Source organism: Symphalangus syndactylus, chromosome 1 (assembly GCF_028878055.3).
Source record: "Symphalangus syndactylus isolate Jambi chromosome 1, NHGRI_mSymSyn1-v2.1_pri, whole genome shotgun sequence".
Taxonomy (NCBI): domain Eukaryota; kingdom Metazoa; phylum Chordata; class Mammalia; order Primates; family Hylobatidae; genus Symphalangus; species Symphalangus syndactylus.
This window is the reverse complement of record NC_072423.2, coordinates 134,314,115-134,332,287: the sequence shown is the minus strand read 5'-3', so window position 1 is coordinate 134,332,287 and position 18,173 is coordinate 134,314,115. Positions and strand designations below refer to the sequence as shown.

The 18,173-nt window shown below is 40.8% G+C and overlaps 1 protein-coding gene across 8 annotated transcripts in view; it reads left to right on the top strand.

Moving 5' to 3' along the window:
• Nucleotides 1–18,173, top strand: part of LRRC3B (leucine rich repeat containing 3B) — a 168,222-nt gene that overhangs the window by 133,414 nt on the left and 16,635 nt on the right. The window lies entirely within an intron of this gene.

Sequence of the window (18,173 nt, the reverse complement as noted above, 5' to 3'; positions counted from 1 at the left end):
TTTAAATTTGCACATCCATGAACACTGATCTGGCAGTGTGATTTATAAGGAGGAGGTCCAGGCTTTACTGTAGACATGCTCTGGGTGGAAGTGTAGAATGGAGGTGTTAGTGCTTCCAAAATCACAATATAAAGCGGGGTTGGGCAAGGTGTCATGGTGGAATAGAAATGGCACTAGTCTAGGGGTCAAGAGCACACACTCTTATTCTAGCTCCATCACTCATGAGTCAAGAAGGTGAGTCATCAATCTCATTTGCAAAATGGAGACAAAAACCATACCTTCCTTCTTCACAGGGATGTTGAATAATCAAAGAAAATCATGTGCATGAAGTACCTTGATAACTGTACAGGGTATGCAAAAAATAAGGCACTCATCATACAAGGAAGCCATGCTTTTTTCTGGAGAGTGGGAATGTGATGGGAGGGTTGATACTGAAAATAAACACCAGTATTCTGGTGTACTTCCCATAATTTTTCGTACCAGGGTGAACCTAAGGGAGGTTCAGCCAGTGACTGGCAGTGGTCACAACCCCGGGCAGGAGGCACTGTGGGAGGTGTTCATTTGCCTGTGATCGACTTGCACTGCTGCCAGGGGGAAGGCTGCTCACCAGCATCCTAGCCCACATTGGAAAGGCTGGCAGGCTTGTATGTGAGGAAGGGATGGCCTATGTGAGTCAAAGCAGACTGGACAATGGGCCAGCTTGTTGGGGGACACTGGGAGCATCCCTGTGCCAATGGCATAGACCTTCGAAGAATATTTAGAGCATGTAGGGACAATAATGCCACAATACCAAAGAAACACATGTATACATATAACACATTCTTATTGTCAATCAAAGGAACACATGTATACATATAACACATTCTTATTGTCAGCCAAAATTGAACACCAATATGATAGTCATTTTTTTTGGTTTTGCCTTTTATTTGTTTTGTGAGACAAGGTCTCACTCTGTCATCCAGGCTGGAGTGCTGTGGTGCAATCATGGCTCACTGCAGCCTTGACCTCCTGGGCTCAAGTTATCCTCCCACCTCAGTTCCCAAGTAGCTGGGACTACGGGCATGTGCCAACATGCTTGGCTAATTTTTGTATTTTTCTTCTTTTTTATTTTTTTGTAGAGACAAGATCTCACCATGTTGCCCAGGCTGGTCTCAAACTCCTGGGTTCAAGTGACCAACCTGCCTTGGCCTCCCAAAGTGCTCGGTTTACAGGTGTGAGCCACCCCACCCAGCCAAGATTGGTATTTTTAACAGTAGTTTTAGGTACATATGAAAGTTCAAGGGCTTTCTTGTGAAATTTATGAACATATGGGAAAGGTAGTGGAATTCACTGGGTGCAGTGGATCATGCCTGTAATCCCAGCACTTTGGGAAGCTGAGGTGGGTGGATCACATGAGACCAGGAGTTTGAGAGCAGCCTGGTCAACATGACGAAACCCCATCTCTACTAAACATACAAAAATTAGCTGGGTGTGGTGGCACATGCCTGTAATCCCAGCTACTCGGGAGGCTGAGGTAGGAGAATAGCTTGAGCCTGGGAGGCGAAGGTTACAGTGATCCAAGATCACACCACTGCATTTCAGCCTGGGTAACAGATTGAGACCCTGTCTAAAAAAATGAAAAAAAAAAAAAAAAGTAGTAGAATTCCTGGTCAGTGCTGATGCCTGAAGAATCAGATTCTGCATCCTGAGTAGCATCTATACCCAAGGTTGGTACTTAAGAGCCAGGGGACCCTCAAAACCACATGAGAAGCGTGATGCTGGTTCTTAAAGCTTACTCTGAAAGAAGGATTGGAAAAGCACAATAGGAGGATATTAAATCATAGATTCATAGAACCAGATATAAAAATGACTTTGGGGTTTATCCAATATCCAATTCATATTCTGTTGACAGCACAAAAGCCTTAGAGAATAAAGAGACAATAAAGACTTTCTGGGAAGAAGAATTATGAGTTGTTTCATAAGTTCTTTCCATGGGAAAGATGTGTACCTTTTCTTTTTCTCATTAAAAAAAAAGTGAAAACTGGAATTCCTCTAACATCAGATCTTCCAGGAGTATTTGGGTGGGCTCTGTTGACAACAGGTCTGCTATGATATAACAAATACAAATGTATTTAATGAGAAAAGATATTATCAAATCCTATGCTCATGAATAAGACAGCATAGGATTGTTATGCATAGCCATAACCTGGACAACTAGAACCATTAATTCATCCATTCATCAGTTATTCATTCAGTTATTCAAATATTTAAACAGAGTTGTACAAAATCCTCTAGGCTGGACGATCTGTCAACTGGGTGCTTCTGCAAGAAAGATGATAGCAGGTAGTCTTGTTGTGACCACAACAGCCAGAGCGATCTTTTCAATATGTAAATCAGTTCATCTCACTTCTGTGATCAAATCCCAGTGGCTTCTCATCATTCTTAGAATAAAATCCAAACCTTCTGGCATAGTATTTGAGATCTCCATGGTCTCCCTGATGGCCTCACCAAGCCTGCCTCTGCCACTGTGCCTCTGCCTGCTTAGCTGCAGTCACACTCAACATTTCACTTTTCTTCAAAGTAGCTGAGGGTGGCTCAGGGTCTTGGTACATGGTGTTCCTTCTCCTGGAGCTCTGTACCTTTCACTGTCTTCATAGATTGTTTCCTCACTTCAGTCAGTTCTCTGTTCAAGTGTTACCTCCCTGGGGAGGCTTCTACTAACCTTCCTATTTAAAATAGCACCATCCACTGCAACATGTTCCATGCTTTTCTTCTGCTTTGTTGTTATTCTGCTTGGTAGTTATTACTTCTCCTGACATTACATCATTTATTTGTGTGTCACCTGTCTTCCCTGCCCTCCTCCACCAGAATGTGGAGATTTATGAGGGCAGAAACCTTGTCTGTTGTGTTCTCTGCTGTAGGCTCAACATCAAGAACAGTCCCTGGCATGTAGGAGGCTCATAAGAAAATATCTGTTAAATGACCAAATAAATGAATGAGAAGGAGTGATGAAAGGATTTGGGTTAGGAGAACAAAGATGTGTCACATAACAGAGAACATGGAATCCCTGAGCTTCATTTTCTCCATTGGCCACTACCCCATCCTCTACAGAGCTCGCTTGCTTTTCTTCTTCAGCCTGCAGAGAAGGCCTAAGCAAAGCGATTCAAGCTTTCATGTGCAACAAATTTCCCAGATCTTGTGAGAATGCAGATTCTGACACAGTAGGTCTGAGGCAGGGCTTAAAATTCAGTATTTCTAGGACTCTCCCAGGTGATGCAGATGCTGCTGGTCCACAGTCCAGGGAAGGGCAAGTATTACAATTCCTGCCCGACAGGCACAGGTGCTTCCCAGCCTTTCCAATACCACCTCTCCACCCCCACTTCCCAGTAAAAACACCCATTGAGGGGGGAATAATTAAATGTATAAATTCTCTTCTTGAAGTTTCTATGTTTAGGAATCTTGTTAAGTTGTGCTTTTGGAATATTTGTCTCATTAACCTATTTAGGAAATGGCTTGTATCTCTGTTTCAGAAATAAAGTAAAAGAATGTTCTTACAGGATTTCTCCTATTTGAGGTCTAATGCCACAAGCAAAGACTGTAAATTTCCCCAAGGGGTCTGGGAAATAGAATTTTATATTGCATCCATTTGGGGTAGCGTAGCCCAGAAGTGTCACACATATTACACCTCAGTAGTTCCCCAAAGCCTCTCCGTCATTCCATGTCACAGCATGCAGTTCCTACTCTACATCCCGGTATTGTCCAAACAATTGACCTCCCATATCTTCACACAGAATGTCATAAGCCTGTGCATAAAATATGCGAAGATTATTTGGCATTGCATTTGGTAAAGGAAACTCTATAGCTGATTTTTCCCTCCTTGTCTCCAACAACTTTGTTTCATTGTGACCAAAAGATACAAAGTATAGTCTAGCCCAGACAGGGGATTTATTTTGGCATACCCTAAAAGACAGATTTCCAAATAGTTCAGAAAAGCATCCTAATCTAGAAAGAAGGTGTTATCTTTCCTATTTCATTATTAATCATAGAATTTAGTTTTGGAAGCCAAAGACCAAAGGTAACATTGGACAGAGAAGAGAAAAATCTGTTATTTTGTTCTCTCAAATATTTATTTTTGTCACTTATATACTACAAAAGACAACTGAATTATTGTGGTCTGGAGTAGGCTTTTTAAAAAAGTAGCTTTTGAGGGAGGAAGAAGAAAGGAAGGATAGTTTGGAAATAATATATAGTTTCTGTTCTTATTGAAAATGCTTGTACTTTTTATTGTTCTTTTGATGTTTATGGAAGTGCTTTTAGACATAATTAACATAATGTGAATCCTTTGGGATCACACTGAATTGTGTTAACGAACATAATTATAGGTGTAGATTTCATGGGGAGAAAAATGTGTCCTATTTAATATGTAGTTTTAACAGGGAAATTGATTTGAAAACTAAGGCTAAATTAAATATACTTATGAGAACATATTAGTAGCACATGTAACCTCCCTTCCTCACAGTCTACTAGGGAAGAACAGACATAAACCTTATTGTCTCTGCTCAGCAAGAGATAATATTCCATAATGTCTATGAGCTCAGGTTCTAGAATTGGCAGATCTGGATTGAAATCAGGCTTTGCAATTATTAATAATTCAAGCAAGCTTCTCTGAGACTTGATTTTTCTTATCTGTAAAAGGGGATGATAGTGATTCATATCTTTCAGGGTAGCTCTGGAGGTGAAATAGGATAACATGAAGTGTATAAAGCCTACGGTCCCAAATAAGGGCCAAATAAATGTCAGCCACTACAATTATAATAATTATTCTTATCACTATATTATCATTATCATTAATGTCAATCACTGTCAGGCACTAGAGTAGCAACCAGATGGTTGATAGATCTGGTAAAAACAAAAGTATTTCTAAAATAAGCCAAAGCGTCTTGAATTGAATATAGTAGTCCTCACTTACCCTCAGGGGATACATTCCAAAACCCCCAGCAGATGCCTGAAGCCATGAATAGTACTAAACCCTACATATACTATGTTTCTTCCTATACATACAAGTTTTTGTGTATACATTTCTTGTCATATTATATCCTATGATAAAGTTTAATTTATAAATTAGACACAATAAGATATTAACAACAATAAATAATAAAATATAATGATTATAAAAATATTCTTAATAAAATTTATATGAATGTGGTCTCTCCCTCTCTCTCTCAGAATAACTTATGATACTGTATTCACCTGTTGGGGGACTATGGTTGAACAGGGATAACTGAAACCACGGAGAGCAAAACCGCGAATAAGAGGGTACTGTGGTTAACTCCCAATCCCTTCTCCATAAGACTTGCCAATAGCTTTGTAGCTGCCCTTTGCTCTTGTCCAACTGTTTTTCATGCTCTTTTTGTTTTTTCTTACACGCCACCTAGGCTTCAGAACCCCTATACACATAGCTTGCCTCTCATTACTGCCACCTTTTTCCTGGCAAACTCTGAAGTTCACTGCCCCTTTCTCCTTTGCTTCTCCTGCCAACTCTCCAACCTCAAACTTCCAAGCGTATATACGTTGTCACTTGCAGAAAAGAACTGCTTTGGTTGCTGTCTCAAGTCACCTTATTTACTGAATAACTGTAGTTATTTATAACTACATTTCCTTTTGCCTTTGTTCCTAGTGGGAAGATCTATTTATTTTCCCCCAGGAAGTCCTGTCATTGAGATAGGAAATTATGTTTCCTGGCCAAGTGCCACCAGAAAGACAGTCCCCAGCCTGGAGAAAAACTAAATGCTCCTTTTGATGGGGCTGTCATTCACTTATAAGTACTACTGGGCCTCTGCACAGCTCCCCTCTCATGGTTCTCACGTGAAAGTGGCATTGCCTCAGTGGATAGTCTTCCCCTCCCCATTGCATACCACATGTGGCATTTAGCTGCTACACATTAAAAGTGTCAAAAAATTGCTGTGTTTTCCTCTTCTCAATTAGCTCTCTATTTCCTGTTTCACTTTTCCATTTTGTTTACCCCAAACAATGTAAAATCTGAGATTTTCTAATTTATACCCTGTGTTTCTCTCACAGGCATTCTGCAGCATGTAAGAATGACATACAAAAACAATCCTATCTATAGTTTTTATGCCAGTTTTTAAATCCCGGAAGCTCAATTCTGAGATCTTTTTTATTCCAGTCATGCTTACTTGGTTGCAAGATGTTCTGGGACTTCTAGGGCACCATTTGGGAATGGGAGGAGGTTAGGAAAGGCCAAGACCAAGGAAAGAGAAACTAAGAGGCTATGGTGCATCCCTTGTGCCATCAAGGAAGAGGGCAGCAGTTTAAAATCACACTACAGGCCAGAGGCATCCTTTGTCCTGTCAAGGAAGGAGACAGCAGTTTAAACTACATTATAGGACCACTTTACTACACGATGGCATTTCAGTACCACAACCATCTGATCTGTTGGGTAAATTGTGGTAGCAGCAGCTGAAATATCCAAATATTGGCAAAGCCAGATTTGAGCAGTTGTAGCATCATAGTTCTTTGGGGTCCATCAGTTTAGGCCAAACATAAGCTCCAGCAAGGTCTAGGGAAATAAACAAGGGGGTTGGAAAAGATACGCTATAAGTTGGATCCCCAGGAGGCAGAGGTTTATGGCAGGTCCTCACCAGGGGATGTTGAACTCAAATGAGGAATAAAAGCACAGCCATATTCAAAGTCCTTGTCCATGAGGTTAGGAAGGCTGTGGCTGGGTGGAACCATACATGCATAAGGTTGCACCCTATTGAAACAGTGAAACTAGAAATACTACTTTCTCAAAGCAGAGCCACTCCACCACTCTGTTCAGCCCATTAGTTATCAATTCTTCTGGCCTAAGACAGCAGCCTTGCCAGCTTTCCATTTTCTGTCTACCTCCCCTAACCTCATTTATTTGTGTAGAGTAGGATGCACACTTTTCCTAAGATATCTGTAGCACAATTTCTCAGGAATAAATCTCTGTTCTTACTTTATAGCACTTTGTCAGACAAATCTTGGCGCCAGCTCCTTGGGTTCCTTTTTGAGCATAAGTCATACTGATGTCTGAGAAAAGCTGATCCTTTGTCCACAGGGCTTGTTTCTCTCAATGTTTTCTCAGGGTCCTTCTGGTTGAATTGTCTCCTGTGGACTTGTCCCGTTTCTCCTGGTGAATCAGCCAATTTAGATGATTTGCTCAAGTTATTCAGTCAGGATCACGGTTGGATGAACAATTCCTTGGAATCTTTATTCTCCACTTTTTTAAAAAAACAAAGTTCGGAAAGTTTCAGCCCTCTCTGTGCTTTCACAAAGCTTTGTGCTTTCTGATAGTATCCAAGGAACCAGGGGTGAAAGTAGATTGTATGTAACTGTCAATCCCACTGGTTCCCACTGAAATTAAGTCAGCCTAAATCTATATGGCTTTTAAAGGACTATGCGGTATTCGGAAATGGGCAAGTTGGTTGGAAAATTATGATACTATCCTTGCCTTGACCATGATATGTGCTGCATCTGTGCTTACTCTTTTCTATCTCCTTTCTGACAATTTCTGGTTCTTTACTTCAGCTCTCTTACTGACTGCCTTAGTCCATTTTGTGCGTTATGACAGAACACCCAAGACTGGGCAACTTATAATGAACAGAAGCTTATTTTCTCACGGTTCTGGATACTGAGAAGTCCAAGATCTAGGTGCTGGCATCTGGCAAGGGCCCTCTTGCTGCACCACCACATGGCAGAAGGCAGAAGGGCAAAGAGACTAAAAAGGGGCCAAACTTGTCCTTTTTTAATGGCATTAATCCACCCAGGAGGGCAAAGCCCTCATAGCCTAATCACCTCTCAAAGGTTTCATCTCTTAATACTGTGGATAGCAGTCAAATGTCAACATGTGTTTTGGAGGGGACAAACATTCAAACCATAGCACTGACTTTCAATACACATATGTAATATGTTCAGAGTAGAACTCATTATTCATTCCGATCCCTGAGTTCACCAGTAGGAGATCTCCGTTACTCCATTCTCACATACAATGGAGTGCTTGCAGTCACTCAAACACAGGTTTTTTTTGTTTTTTTTTAAATGGAGTTTCACTCTTGTTGCCTAGGCTGGAGTGCAGTGGTGCGATCTCAGCTCATTGCAATCTCCATCTCCTGTCTTCAACCGATTCTTCTGCCTCAGCCTCCTGCGTAGCTGGGATTACGGACGTGTGCCACCACACCCGGCTAATTTTGCATTTCTAGTAGAGATGGGGTTTCAACAAGTTGGTCAGGCTGGTCTCGAACTCCCGACCCCAGGTGATCCACCCACCTTGGCCTCCCAATGTGCTGGGATTGCAGGCATGAGCTGCTGCGCCTGGCCCACATGGGGGTTATTGTTGTTGTTTTTTGGGGGTTTCATGTTTGTTCATTTATTTTTGCCTTCTTGATTTTACTTCAGTTTCTTGTTTTCCAAAATGATCACCTCCCTTCAGTCTCCACTTGTCAAAATGCTACCTATCTTACTAGTATGTGACCAACGACCAGTCATTACATTTCTCTGAATCTTAGTTTGTGGAAGGAGGATACCCAACTGTAACTGTGAAGATAGGCTCAATAATGCTGTGGTAATAAATGAACCTCAAATATCAGAAGCTTAAAAGGACAAAAGTTTATTTTCTCATTTACTTTATGTGTTCAATATGGGTCAGTGAGGAATATGGTCTTCCCATTTAGTCATGGAACAAGGAATACTGGGGTTGGGGGTGGGGGGCTTGGGGAAGGCCTAAAACTCACACAAGTTCTGCTCAGACTTATCAGCCAAAGTGATTACATGGCCACACCTAACTTCAAAGAGATTGGAAGCTGGGCATGGTGGCACAGGCCTGAAGTCCCCACTACTCATGGGGGGCTGAGTCAGGAAGATCCCTTGAGCCCAGGAGTTTTGGGCTGTAGTACACTGTGATCACACCACTGCACTCCAGCCTGTGTAACACAGTGAGACTCCATCTCTAATTAATAAATAGAGAGAGTGGAGAGGGCAATCCTACCACTTCTCAAGGAAGGAGAACTGAAAATTTTGTAAAGCATAGTAATGATGACCCCACTTCTGTAAAGGTACATTATAAACCCTAAGACACCATTCAGATGTAAGTTGATATCAGGATACTTCCTCTTTGCAACAGCCAGCTTCAGTGTGGTGAGAGAGAGGGCAAGAGAGAGAATTTCCATTGACTTGATATGCTCTTTGTTTGCACAGACATGATAATAGTGAGAGAAAGTCCGACGTAGTGGTTAGCATGGATTCTGCATGGGTTCAAATTCTGGCTTAGTCACCTACCAGCTCTGTGACCTTGGAGGAACTAATTTCAGTGTGCCTCAGTTTTTTTTTTTTCATCTGGAAAATGGGGATAATTATTGTAAATACCTCAAAAAATGGTTATGAGTATTAAATAAGTTAGTAATTGTGAAGTTATCAGAATAGTATGTGATGCCATACATATATTTGCTCATTAAAATGGAATTATGCTACCACACACACTGTTTTGCAACTGGCATTTTTTGTTTTAATATTAAGATATGGTAGACTCTCCTCCCCTCTCTCTCTCTAGCTGTCTCTCTCTCTCTCTATATATATATATATATATATTCACATATATTCTTCAAATATATACAAGCTTCACTCATATATGTGTGTGTATATATATATCTATATACCTCATTTTTAAAAACAACTATTTACTATTACTATTTTATGACTTACCTTAATTTACTTAGGCAGTGCAATTGATGGAAATTTCATATACAATAATTCAGAAAGATCTTAGTTTCATGAATCTCTATTCACTGAGCAAGTTGCCTGCTTTCCTCCTTTCAGACTTGGGGTTTAAATACTGTGTGAAATGTCATTTAGTGGTTCAGTGGGGGTCATGCCCAGATATGCTTCATCGATAGCTTAGTCCAGTCTCTCAGTTATGATATCTTTTTCTGGTGGCAAACATTCTCCAAGATTCTATTGGCAGTAGCTACCTCAGATAGAAAATACCAAGTTCTTACGCTTAGTTAAAAAAAGTTGCTTGTTCATTAATAGACTCGGCTGTGGTATAGGATTCATACAGACTATACCCCTTGCTTTGCCAAGGTAAACGGTTATTTATTTATTTATTTATTTATTTATTTTTGAGACGGAGTCTCATTCTGTCACCCAGGCTGGAGTGCTGTGGCGCGATCGTGGCTCACTGCAAGCTCCGCCTCCTGGGTTCACGCCATTCTCCTGCATCAGCCTCCCGAATAGCTGGGACTACAGGTGCCGGCCACCACACCTGGCTAATTTTTTGTATTTTTAGTAAAGATGGGGTTTCTCCATGTTAGCCAGGATCGTCTCGATCTCCTGGCCTCGTGATCCGCCTGCCTTGGCCTCCCAAAGTGCTGGGATTACAGGCGTGAGCCACCGCGCCCGGCCAGTAAATGGTTATTTCTTAATTTTCCATGCTCCTTATGGTAACTTCAACACTGCTTCTTTAAATAGTTAATTTTAATTTGAAGCCCAGTCTTTTTATTCAATTTCCATTTGGATCATTCATAGCCTTTTTCTCTCCTGCATCCCCCACCAACCAACCTGCATTTCTTCTTTGATGTGTTACATAACTTAACTTCTTGGAGTATATACCAACCTCATTGACAAAAGTAAATATTCAGCTCATAAAAAAAAGTGTTAAGAAAAAAAAAAAGCCAGAGTGTGCAAAGACTAGTGACTAATAACTGTTGCATGTTGAGATTCTAGGGAAGAAGACGCTGAGATGGGATTTGGCATGCAAGAGGTTTATTAAGGAGTACCCTTGGGATCAACACTTGTGAATGGGGTGGGAAGGAATGGCAAGAAGGAGAAGATGAGCTGAGATGCAGAACCAGCCACAGCCTCAGCCAACCTCACAGCCAGCTCTGGATCTAGACTGATCCTTCAGAGCTGTCCCATGTTAGGCTGAGGGAGCCAGACCTTCATCCTCCCCCACTGGTCAGTCATCGGATGTGGGCTGTTTCTGGAAGGCAAAGTGTCTCTCTGCTACAGAGACAATCCCCGAATGGGTCACTAATTGAAAGCTCTCTGCTGCCAACACTCCCAGAAGCTGGGGCAAACCCTTTGTTGCAGGGTCATCTAGGTGGTGCCTCGCAATGTCCACCATTGAGAACAGGACAGGGCATTGGTGACTATAGTCCAACCCTTTCTTATCTTATAAGTGCAGGGAGAAAAAGACGATTCCATTTGTTCCAGGGTTCTATTCTCTCCCTGACATTCTACCTGTGTTGAAAACAGTGGTTTTAAAGGTCTTAATGCATTTTTCTTCCTTTTCATTATCCTTTAGGGTTTTAATACAGCCTTTGCTTGCTTCTGCTTTTGATGTCCTTGGCATAATCTTTTAAGGAAATGTACTCTTTATTTAAAATTTTTGCTGCTATGACAATCAGTGTATCCTCTGCATTATAATTGCTCTAAATATGTTCTAAGCATTCCTTTCTCTCTAGTTCTGAGGGGATAGTATGCTTCCAAATATGAGTTTGTTTAATAAAATTTGGGCTTCTCTGTGTGGCACGCTGCCGCTGAGCATATAATTGCTTTTTCTTTTCTTTGAAGAAGCTACTGTTAGAGGGAGCTACCCCCACTTCTTTTTTCATCCCAGAGATCGTTTCCATACAGCCCACTCAATATTGCCTGGCAGCATGGGGTACAAGAATAGCAAGGAGAATTGAAACCCACAGAAGAGGTGCAGCCTCCTCCCTTTGTGTACTTGTGAGCTGAGCTGCTAACAAGTGGTAGAATCGATTGATTTGAATTTCAACTTCCTTCATTTCCTCTGCCTTCCCTCTGGTGCTGATGATAATGAGCAATGAAAATGACCCAGGACTGAGGAGAGAGATGGAATGGGAAGAGTATCAAGGGTTGAGATAATCCATAGTTTGAATAAGGAAGAATTAGCCTTGTCTCCTCTGCCTCCTGCAGCTTTATCTCATCCCACAGCAGCCACTGGACAGAACCACCAAACAAGGAGATGCTTCACAAGTAGGCTCTGGGAAGACTTTTGTCAGATTCCTCCTTGCTATGGTGATATAAAGACACCTTATTGAGGCTTTCATCTTGGTTACATCAGAAGGAGGCTCAGGTATCCCTGGTGCACATGGGAGGACATAACATGGAAGTTTTATGATAACAGATTAATAGAAAAGGTATGAACCTATAAAGATATATCCAGATGTGAACCCATGAATTATGTTGAGTAAAAAATAATTAAAATACATCCACAGCTCTTTCTAGACATCTGGGCATCCATATTTTTCTGGTCAGCAGAAAAGAATGCTCCCTTACAGAGAAGAGCAGGCACACATTTTAAATAAAGAACCGCAGAAAGAATAATATTTGCTGCTGCTTTGTGCCAAGGTTGAAAGTTTGACTTGGTCAGGGAATATTTGCCAGCACCAATAAAAAATGACTGTTCCCATCTGTATTAGCCTATTCCTAGATTGCTATAAAAATACCTGAGACTGGGTCATTTATAATGAAAAGAAGTTTAATTTGCTCATGGTTCTTTAGGCTGTACAGGAAGCATGATGCTGGCATCTGCTCAGCTTCTGGGGAGGCCTGGGGAAGCTTTCAGTCATGGCACAAAGCAAAGGGGAATCAGGCATATCTTACATGGCCAGAGCAGGAAGAAGGAGAGGGAGATGCCACACACTTTTAAACAACCAGATCTTGTGAGAACTCATCATCATGAGAACAGCACAAAGGGGATGGTGCTAAACCATTCATGAAAGATCCTCCCCCGTGTTCCAGTCACCTCCCACCAGGCCCCACCTCCAACACTGAGGATTACAATTGAAAATGAGATTTGAGTGGGGACACAGATCCAAACCATATCAACTATCTCACTCCCATAATCACTGCCTAGAGTACGATTTTTAACCACTTTCGTTTGTGGCTGTAGACTGGCAAGCACAGCATTTCCACAGATAATTGTTGGTCACTTGTAAACAGATGTGCCTAGATTCCCAAACAGATAAGAATCTACTACCTGCAAAGTAGAAGAATCAGCTTTTAACGTCACCAAGGCCTCAATTATCCCATAATGGGATGAGTGCCACTTTCCACAGGTGGAGAGACCTCAGTGTCTGCAGACCTGTGATGTTTCCTAGACTCCAGGGAGTTCCAGCAGCTGAGCGTGAGGAGTCCTTACAGACTCTCAGACGCTCCATCTCCCTAAGGGTTGAAAATGATGTCTTTTCTTCTAAGTTGGAGACAAAGGAGACGAAAAGAGAGAAATGCTGGTACATTTAAAGTGAAAAATTTACTTAGTACAGATTCAGTCTCTCCCTGACTCTCACTCTTTGTAAATATTTTACCTTCATGTTTTGATTAGGTGTTTCTCAAACTTGTAGGCCAGGCTAGCATCACAGGCTCAATAACAGTGCATCTGGGACACCAGGACCAGCCCTGACAGGTTAAACAATGGTGACCTCACAGAATCTGACCTCCTTCTGACAGCGGCCATCCCTGGGTGGCTTTTCCGAAGAATAGAGGTGTCATCCTCTTCATCTTTCCAGATTTTAGTTTTCATGAATTAAATACTATTGTTTCCATTTCCCCAATGTGAGAGGCTCCCTCCTTTTGTTTTGAACCTGATTGTGCAAGGAGGAGCTGGTAATTAGTGGCTCACTCTCTCTCCTGCTCTTTCTCCATTTCCATATGGACTTCCATAAACAGGTGGCAAAATCTGCATTGTTAAGGGTAGAGTGGCCCACCCCCAGGACTTTTAGGTTCTTGAGAGGCTCCCATCATCTTTTTAGCCATCCAGATATTCATTGAGCAAACATGTTCTGAGCACAGACTGTATTATTTGCTCCAAGGCAGCTCTGGGGATGCCCACAGCTGTAACAGTCAGATGGTCCACAGGCCTCCCCCACACATGGGTGTGTTGCTCTGCTCTGTCCAGTCCTCTCATCTGTGACTTTTGGTGTTGGTGAACTGGAAAGACAAAGAGGAGGAAATGCTCAGGGTGGATTGTGCCTCTGCTTAGACTGAACGTTACTAAATCAGGGAATTGAGGAGACCCCACTTGGTTCCCCACCACCTTCCTCCTCTTACATGCGATGACTCTGCACAAAGCAAAAGCCATAGGCATGGTAAAAATGTAACACATGGGTGTACCTGACCAAAAACAGGTTTGTTGAGCTGAATATGGGTAAAAATTGGTTTCATGTGGTAGCAATTTGGTCATGATTCTTGAAACTACCTCAGAGGCAGTGAAATTTGTGACTTCATGTTAATATGATGCTGTCTGTTTTTAAAAGATTGTGCAAGTATCTAAAGAAGGCTAGATGAAAATTTACGTTATCTTGTTCTGGAAATGGCTGTCTCTCTTCTGCTTGACTTTCTTAGTTTTGCTTGCATGGATTCCTACTGTCTTTACTTATCTTACCTGCCAGTTGGTTCACCAAAAGAGAATAAATGCTAGGTTGAAGAATGCCAATTGGTTTTATTTAAATTGGTGTGTTATGTCTGAGCAAGGAGATAGGGGAAGTCTTACTGCATCATGCAGACAATTAAATGGGTTCGGAAAGTTTTATTTGGTTCATTGTTGACAAAAGCTAAGTCCCTAGGTAGCTGTTAATTTTTCCGGGTGCTTCCCAGAGGAAAATCAACTCAGAGCAACATTATTTGTCTGTGGAACTTCAACGAACTGCACAGTATAGAAAAGATGGGCAGGGCTGGGCGCGGTGGCTTACGCTTGTAATCCCAGCACTTTGGGAGTCCGAGGCAGGTGGATCACGAGGTCAGGAGATCGAGACCACGGTGAAACCCCATCTCTACTAAAAATACAAAAAAATGAGCCGGGCGTGGTGGCAGGCGCCTGTAGTCCCAGCTACTCGGAGAGGCTGAGGCAGGAGAATGGCGTGAACCCGGGAGGCGGAGCTTGCAGTGAGCCGAGATTGCACCACTGCACTCTAGCCTGGGCGACAGAGCGAGACTCCGTCTCAAAAAACAAAAACAAAAAAAAACAAAAAAAAAACCAAAAAAACAAAAGATGGGCGGTAATCTCAGTTTTGATTTTCTTTTTTGTTCTTGGGGGTTTCCTTACTATGAAAGGAAGATTTCTCTTGGTTGGAAAAAATCTATGTCTAACTGAGAAGATAAACTGTTCATGTGATAACAGAGAGTCAAGAACATTTCTAGACTATATCCAAATAGTTGGTTTAAAAGGGTTGCCTAGTTATCTATTGGTATAATTAGGTAAACAGGAGGCAGCGTATCTGATTATCTTACCGTTAGAATTACATTGCCATTGATAGTATTTAGGCAACATTTTATATGACTTCATTGTTCTACAAATATTAGTTGATTGGCTTTTCCATTCTGTCATTTTCTTTAAGGAATGAGGACTTAAGCTTTTATATACCTACATATATATATATATATATATATATATATATATATGCATATGAATGTGTGTGCATATATATATATATATATATATAGTATATATGACAGGATAAATCAAATGAGGAAAACTTTGACCTTACATGATCCCCCGTGTGATCACTGAGAAGATGAAATTTGAAAATTTACATTAGGATGCTTAAGAGAATGAAGAATCTAAATCTGAAATCAAGGACAAATTGTATGAAGCTTAGGGATGATTTATACACTACTTGACCTCTACCAACAAATTAGAGGGGTAGTTATTCCATTTGATTTGATGGACAGTGGTTCTGGAAAAGAAAAATGATGAGATTCACAAGAACAACTTTGTTTTGCGATGATTCTTGAAAATTTGGCTATTTCATGCTTCATGTGTGTAATCTGTCTCAACTCCAAGCTGCTTACCCACCTCACTGATTCTGTAACCAGATTTTTGACTTCCTGATTAGGAAATAAAAATGGGAAGGAAGGATAAGTATTGTGTGAAAATAACTTCTCAGCATCCAGGTGTCAGTTTTAGGTCATTAGTATGGATAATTCAGTGAGAATTTGCATGATGCCGCAGTTCTGGACAAGGTTTGTTGGGGGACCAATGGTCAAAATGAAATGGGGGAGAGCACTCTCTTGATAGCCTACCACGTCAGTCGTGGATAATGGGGAGTGGGCTCCATTTGATGGAAGCCTTTTGCAGACATAATATTGAGTGAGAGCTGTATACTATCCACATGCTGGCAATATTCCTGAATTAACAGAATGTTATTTATGTCAGTTCTGTTTCATCAGAATTGCCAAGACATGTCATTTAAATTCTTCACTGAATCTCCAGAATTTTGGCTTCCTTTGTAGTTGTCTCTTTGATGTTTGTCTTTGTGTTTGCAAAAGAGCTTCTGAGAGCTGCAGAGAATCAACAGGCACTAGGATGGCTGTCCACACATGTCCACTAAGATGACTATATGCCACACAGGCTCTATTTCCAAGAGTATGCTTAAAAATTACTCAACAAAGAGAAATAGCTAATACTTATTTTGTACTTACTCTTCCAGGTCTTATTCTGTTTTGCCTAAATAATATCACTTAGTCCTTTCTACCAATAGAAGAAATAAGTACTGCTGTTACACTCATTTTACAGGTGGAGAAACTGAGGTAAGGCAAGGTTAATATGGAAACTGGGGTTTAGACTCAGTCTGACTTCTGAGTCCCTGGTCTTAACCCCTGGACTATACTAATATAGCACTAATTCCACACCAGGAACTGTGCTAGACACGAGGGATATGTGAGCAAACAATATTTAAATTTATTATTCAGATTACACCTTTGAAGTGCATGGATATCTTTCATCCGTGTATCAGTTTTTCTCAGCTGCTTGAAAGTTACCATAACAACTTAGAACATTATTGACTGTCATGGTCAGCAAATAGAATTAAATAATTTGGTATCTAATGACAATGGAACCACGTTGTCCTTCAGCATTGAGCAATGACAAAATTTTAAAATGAGGTTTCTATTATACTTTTATTAAAAAGCATACTGTTCTATTAGTTGTTAGTGTATATGTGTGAAACAAATATTAATCAGGGTTTGTGATAAAAACATAAATATAAATATATTAACTTATTTAATTGGTAAAACAGCCATGTGTATCAGTTAGCTTTTGCTACATAACAAATATTTACAAATTCATTGGCATTTATTATTGCTCACAAATCCGTGAGTAGCTTGGTGGTTCTTCTAGTCTTGGCTCCTTAGCCTATGGTCAGCTGCAGATCAAGTAGTTGGCTCTAATGATCAGACTGGTTTCCCCCTATGTTTGGAGTGTGGCTGGCTCTAGGCTGGGATACCTCAGCTAGAACAACAGGCTTCTCCTTTATATGGTTTCTTAACATCCAGCAGGCTAGCCAGGACTTGTTCACATGATGGCTGGGCAGGGTTCTAAGATCAAGAGCAGGAACATGCAAGACCTTTTGGAGAAGCCTAGGATCAGAACTGGCATAGTGTCACATCTGCCTCATGAATCTCTCATCTGCCTCAACAGTCCCAATCTAGACTAGATTTAAAGAATGGGAAAATAGGCTCCACCTGTTAATTTAAGGAGCTTCAAGGTTGCATTGCAGAAGACCATGGATAATACAAGATGAGGAATCATGGAAGTCAGTTTTGGAAGCAATCTATCAAACCATGTGAAACAGATATTATCATGCCCATTTTATAGATGAAAACGTTGAGGTCCAGTGTTAAAGTAACATGCCCTAGAAATCACAAAACTAATAAGTTCAAATTACTAGCAGTAACTAGTAACTACTAAGAGGCTGAATGACAAAGTTAGACAAAACTTAGGTATGCCTAATTCCAAAGTCCTTTAAAAAAATACTGCTTTATAAGGTTTTCAAAGCCTTTAAGGGTAATAGTATTAAATAATCTTTTCAAAAAGAAAAGTGTTATCTGAAGATGAGGAAATGGCAGAGTATAAAATTGAAACACAATAGTCCATTCATCTTCATTTACTTATAAGTATGTCTAGTTTAAGTCCAGGGACATTACTTTAATAAAACAAAAAATAACCCTTAGTGGTAACTACTGATTATTAATTTTTTCTTCTCTGCCTGCAATAGACATTAGTTGGTGCTGGGTGTTTCTCTATGGTAATATTATGCAACTTGACAGTGATCAAGTGCAACTAGAATCCTCACTTGCAAAACCTGTCACCTCATACTCTTCCAGAATATTTAGGTAAAGTGTGAATGTATTGGTAG